The sequence below is a fragment of the Microtus oregoni genome, unplaced genomic scaffold (genome assembly GCF_018167655.1).
Source record: "Microtus oregoni isolate MIOR12 unplaced genomic scaffold, Mior012 000049F_ref0000343, whole genome shotgun sequence".
Lineage (NCBI taxonomy): Eukaryota > Metazoa > Chordata > Mammalia > Rodentia > Cricetidae > Microtus > Microtus oregoni.
Genome location: NW_024543223.1, coordinates 13,961,421 through 13,968,066, shown reverse-complemented (window position 1 = coordinate 13,968,066; position 6,646 = coordinate 13,961,421).

The following is a 6,646-nucleotide window of genomic DNA, read 5'->3' as shown; positions in this document are numbered from 1 at the left end:
CTGATCTGCAGCCTGAAGTGTAGAACCTTGCTTGACAAGCCTACATCGATAAATTTATGTTTCTTCCATATTATTCCGCCCCATTTCTGTACATCCTAAATATGCTTCCTTGATTTCTCTGATTTTGTAAATCAGAAAAATTCAAGTCGTTCTTCAGAAATATAACTCATCCCTCTGTGAGCTGTCATTTGTGGCTCATCTTTGTAGGCCCGTTGGGACCTGAGTGCCATGATAGGGTGGCAGGTGGGTCTAAACATTGTCGGCTTGCCAATAGGCTCCAGGAGGCCATTATAGGTTCCCCAGGCAATGTAGCATTAATCCCCACCATCTATTTCATTCTGCCTTTCTGTTCAAACACTAATCTTCAGAACAATCTTCATGGGCCTATCCGGAGTAATGTTTGACCAACCATCTATGTATGCGGTACAGTCAAACTGACACATAAAGTGAATGATCACAGACTAGAAAGATCGTTTCATCAGTGCTTGTCACACATGGAAACCACATGTCGGCAGGGGCTGTGCATTCATTCCCAGCTGTCCAGACCCGAAATAATAATAACAAGACAGAAAATATATTATTTGCAATACTGTTTGGGCAATAGCTTAAGCATATTTTTAGCTAGCTCTTATATCCCATACCACTTGATCGCCATTAATCTATGTATGGCCACATCGCTGTGGCTTACCAGGTAAAGTTTTGTATGGCATCCACTATTAATGAATAAAGCTGCTTTTGACCAATAGCTTAACAGAGTCAAACCAGGCTGGAACCGATATAGAGAGACAGTCGGCAGAGTCAGGGAGAAACCATGTAACCCCACCAGAGAGAGATGCTGGACTCTACTGGCCAAAGAGTATTTCAAATAATATAGTTTCTGTGTGATTCCTTTGAGTCAGGATGATCAGGAAATGAACTAGCAGCCTCCCTCAACAACCGCAGTCCATATTCCCAGCACCCATATAAAAAGCGTAGGACAGTGCCCTGCGCTAGAAGGCAGACACAAGAGGATCTCTGAAGCTGGCTGGGCAGGCTGAGCAGCTGAATAAGCAAACCTGTTGTGAGACCATTCCCTCAACATAAGGTGGAGAGGCTGGGAGAGACAGCTCAGATGTTAAGAACACTCCCTGCTCTTGCAGAAGACCTGAATCTGGTACCCAGCATCCATATGCAACTGTAACTCCAACCCCAGGAGACTCATTATACTCTTCTGGATTCCACTGGAGCCTGTACTCACATATATGCATGCCTCAACACACACACACACACACACACACACACACACACACACACACACATACTTATTTTAAAATGTAGAGAGCAGCCAAGGAAAATAGCTGATGTTGAGCCCTGACTTCCACCTGCACCTGCATATGTGTCTATGTACAGCTGCACACACATGAAAATGTACTCATACACATCCATCATCACAATCACCAGCGCTTGCCCAGTACCTGACACACCAGGATGACAACAAAAGTTTGAGGAATTGAACTGAGCTTGCAAGCTACTGTGGATGTAAATATTGATCTATTTGGAAATGAGCTTGTATCTGATAACATATCTCCCAGCATGCCACACATGTTGAATTGTTTGCTAGATATCAATAAATTCATCTCAACCTAGTTTGCCACGTGGTGCTAAAAGCAGGAGGCACTGTGTGGGTGTTTGTTTCTACATAAAAGGCTAAAGATTTCTTGTCCAGTTAAAGAATCAAAAAACATTATGTTCTGGATCAGAGAATCAAGGAAAACCTACATCAGAAGAAAGGAAGGAAGGGAGGATTAAAGAAAGAGAGAGAGAAAGAGAGAGAGAGAAAGAAAGAGAGAAAGAAAGAAAGAAAGGGAAACACCACCAGGTGGTGGTGACGCATGCCTTTAATCCCAGTACTTGGTAAGCAGGAGCAGGTGGATCATGGATCTCTGGGAGTTTGAGGCCAGTCAGGTCTACAGAGTGAGTTTCAAATTAGGCAGGGCTAAAGAGGTAAACCCTGTCTCGAAAAACAAAAAAAGCAAAACAAAACAAACAAGCAAAAAAAGGAAGCAAGAAAAAAAGTAGTATGTACGTCCCATGAATGCCAGATACTTGTCCTATAACTGGTGATTGTGAAAACACAGAAGACAGACACAGCACTGCACATCCATCCAGGTACTTCCTTCTGCCACCTCACAGCTGGGCGACTTGACTGGAGAGGGTTTCTCACATACAGGAAATGAACTGTGGGGTCTCTGTTGCATGCTCAACTCATGCAACAGAGAAATCCAGGTCCATTTAGTAATTTTTTTTTGTACCTCTAAGCATTGTGCCAGTTTCCTTCAGAAGTATGTATTATGTTTGCCAATGTGAAGCTGAAATACAGATGAAAAGCTGATAGGGAGTAGTGAGGCCGACTATTTGCAAGGCCATTGGGCAGCACGTATCAAACACCTTGCATTTGCCTACCCATTGCTTGAAAATGATATTGCTTTTCAGGACTTTTTTATAGATGCATGTAGATGCACAAAACAATCTAAGAATATTCACTCCAGGTTATGCAATTTGGGGAAAAAAATGGAAACAATGGGGACATCTAGAGAAAGGGACAGTTAAGACAGTTAAGGTTTGTTTGTGTCAGTCATTCCCACACCACTTAAAAACGATGCCTATGTTAAGGACAGTCCACTCAGAAAACAAAATTTGTCAAAAGCAAGAAGTGGCCAGATGAAAGCCGTGTATAAATGGCTTGTCCCAGCACACAGTCGTGACAGTAAGTGCCGTTTTCAGGAACAGGTGGCATCTTCCCTACCTCAGCTTCGCAGCTCTTCAAAGGCGGCGGCAGGCGCCAACCTGGCCAGTTCTGGGAAGTGTACCATTATGTACAGTTATTTTTCAAAATACATTGTTTGATCTTGGATTAAGATAGGACTGTTATGAAAGAAACACACACACACACACACACACACACACACACACACACACACACACAGACACTTCAGGTGTCAGTCCAAATAATAAACTCAGTTCCCAACAGGCATCAACACAAGGGTTCCTTCGTTCTAAAGTTGTCCAGTTTCAAGTTGGTTCTTGGTGGGATTTGGGAAACTGAGCAGAGCATTATTATTCCCGGGCACATCAAATGTCTTCAGGAGCCTGAAGTTAGAAGCAAATCCCAAAGCCTTTCTGTGTAGCTCTCTAACAGTGTGAGGGAGTCAAGAAGCATGTGACTGTGGCAAATGAAGGCAATTGGAGCTGCTAAAAATGAGGCCAGGCCATCTCTTATGACTGGGCAGGACTTCCAATAGAGGGGCTGGGGCTCTAGCCCAGACTCAGACCCAGCCCATGAGAATGAGCCCACCCCTGACACTGCTGGAGGACCAGGACACAGAGCTGGACAGCCAGAGTCCTAGGGTTGAACCAAACATGATTGGAGAGGAAATATGTCAGAAAATGATGCCTAACAATATTCTGCTTTACTCCTATATTGGTGACTATTCCAATCGTCATTAGAGAGTCTTTATCCAGTAACGAATGAAAACAGACGCAGCCAAGCATTGGGCCCATCTTGGGAAATCCTGATGAACAGAGAAGGGAAATAATGTTGCTTTGGACATAGTTAAGCAAATGTCCTTGTGGTATTATTGTGGATTCTTTAAATATTTGACCAAGACTTGTATTGCTGGGAGTCAAGGACATCACAAATTAATCCACAGAAACAACTAACCTGGACTAGTAAGAACTCACAGAGTCTGTACCGACAGCCAGAGTACCTTCATGGTACTAACTCAGGCCCTCTACAATATGATTGACAATTTTGTAGCCTTGTCTACTTTCAGGACTCCTAGCAGAAGGAGCAGGGGCTGTCCCTAATACTGGCTCTTGGATATCTATTCTCATACTAGGTTGCCTTGTCAAGCCTTAAGACAAAGAGAGGAACTCAGTCCTACTGCAACTTGATATTCCATGCTCTCCTGCCCCTTTCTGAACAGAAACCAAGGAGGAGGGGATTGGGTGGACAGAGGGGAGGTATGGGGAGGGAATGGGAGGAAAGGAGGAAGGGGAAACTGAGGTCAAGATGTAAAATAAATTTAATAAATTTTATTAATAAAAATAGAAAGAAAGAAGAGCATACAGTTTTTTTGTTGTTTGATTCTTCGTTTTAAAAGTGAGGCCAGGTAAAACAGCATAAGGGAAGGAAATTACACAATACAATGCTCAGGTTTATTTGTTAGAATGAAACTGGTAATGATCAGAAATGTGACCATTTACTCACTTGCCATCTGCTGTATTCCATACGAGGGCATGCATGGCTGGGTGTGTATGTGGGAAGAGGATCTACAGGATTGAATTGCATGCACATAGCCTACTGTCATAGATCTTATCTATGTGAGCACCAGGATTGTGGATTGTACGTGCTAACCCTTTATCCACACCTAACTTGACAGAGCTGTTGGGAGGCTCCCTAGATGTAATTTCATTTAAAGTCTCAGACTTCACATTTGTATAGTAACTAGTAGGCAGACAGTAAAGGGTTTTCTTCAAAAAAAAAAAAATAATTACTAACTCAGGAATTTGCAATCCTATCTGAGCCCATGGTTACCAAAACAACAAAATTCGTGATACAGCCACAGGATCAAAGATTCTAGAACATAGTTTGGAACCCTAGATCCTCCTATACCTGAATCCATTTGCTTATGACTTTTCCAATTACGTTAGTAAATCTCTTTACTTCTTTTTGTTTGAAACATTTAGGTCAATATTTCTTTTACTTATAAGCAAGAGTCTTGGGAAAAACCCTGTCTTTATTCTCCTGCTACACACTTTCTTCCCTAATGAATAAGATGTGTTGTACATCTGTTAACCATGCACTTGAACAGGCCTGTTCCCTAGCAGCTCGCAACTGAATATGGATACAGACACTGGGTGTGGGCTGTCTTGATCGACAGCATGAAATAGAAAGGAGCCAGCCTGTCCTGGTTTACTTCTCATTCTACCCATAATTACTTGTGCAACCTCAGCAGGTCCCCTAACCTGTCCATGGTGATGTTTCCTAATCTTGAAAATAAAAACAGTAACTCTCTCTTTTATTTTCATATGGGATTTTTATAGGATTCTGTGAGTTAATATTTATAAAGTGCGTAGAAAAGCATCTGACACTTCACAACAGCTACTTATCACTATGAACCAGAAACAATTATCTGATTATCTGATTTCTGTATTAAATGGACACTGTTCCTAGTGTTCTCCTTGTTACCTCATTTTTCTGGAGCTGTGGATTGTTGTCTAGTTATCCTTTGATTTACATCTAGTATCCACTTATGAGTGAGTACATATTGTGTTTATCTTTCTGAGTCTGGGTTACCTCACTCAGGATGATTTTTTTTTTCTAGTTCCATCCATTTGCCTGCAAATTCCATGATGTCATTGTTTTTTTACAGCTGAGGAATAATCCATTTTGTAAATGTACCACATTTACTTTATCCATTGAGGGGCATCTAGGTTGTTTCCAGGTTCTGATTATTATGAATATTGCTGTTATGAATGTAGTTGAGAAAGTGTTCTGGTGGCATGATTGAACATTCTTTGGGTATATGTCCAAGAACGGTATTACTGGGTCTAGAGGTAGATTGATTCCTAATTTTCTGAAAAACCACCATACTGATTTCCACAGTGGCTGTACAAGTTTGCACTCCTACTCATGGTGGAGGAGTGTTTCCCTTACTCCACATCCTCGCCAACACAGGCTGTCATCAGTGTTTTTGATCTTAGTCATTCTTACAGGTGTAAGATGGTATCTCAGAGTAGTTTTGATTTGCATTTCCCTGATGATAATGATGTTGAACAATTCCCTAAATGTCTTTGGCCATTTGAGATTTTTCCATTAAGAATTCTCTGTTTAGATCTGTACCCCATTTTTAAATTGGATTATTTGGTATTTTTGTGCATAGTTTCTTGAGTTCTTTATATATTTTAGAGATTAACCCTCTGTCGGATGTGGGGTTGATGACAATCTTTTCCCATTCGGTAGGCTACAGTTTTTGTCTTATCAATAGTGTCCTCTGCTTTATAGAAGATTTTCAGTTTCAGGAGATTTCAAATGAGCAGGCAGGGGACCAAACGAGGCTCTCTGCATGTGAGTGACAGTTGGGTAGCCTGGTCTATTTGTGGGATCCCCGGTAATGTGACCAGGATCTTTGCCTGGTGAATGAGCTGGCTTTTTGGAGCCCATTCCCTATGTATGGATACCTTGCTCAGCCTTTATGTAGTGGGGAAGGGCTTGGTCTTGCCTCAACTGAATGTGCCAGGCTTTGTTGGCTGCCCATGGGAGGCCTTATTCTTTCTGAGGAGTGGATGGGGGATGAGTTTGGGGAGGTATGTAGGATGCTGAGTAACTCCTTAGATGTCTTTGGGCCATTTGAGATTCTTCTGTTAAGAATTCATTCTTTAGACCTGTACCCCATTTTTAAATTAGTTTCTTGAGTTCTTTATATATTTTAGATATTAGCCCCTCGTCAAATGTGGAGTTGGTGACATCTGACAGATGGGAGGAGGGGAGGAAGGAGGGACTGTAGTTGGCATATAAAATGAATAATTTTTTTTAAGTAATGAACACTGCTATCTGTATTTTACAAAGAGATTGACTAAAGGTAACAGCAGGGATGTGACTTAA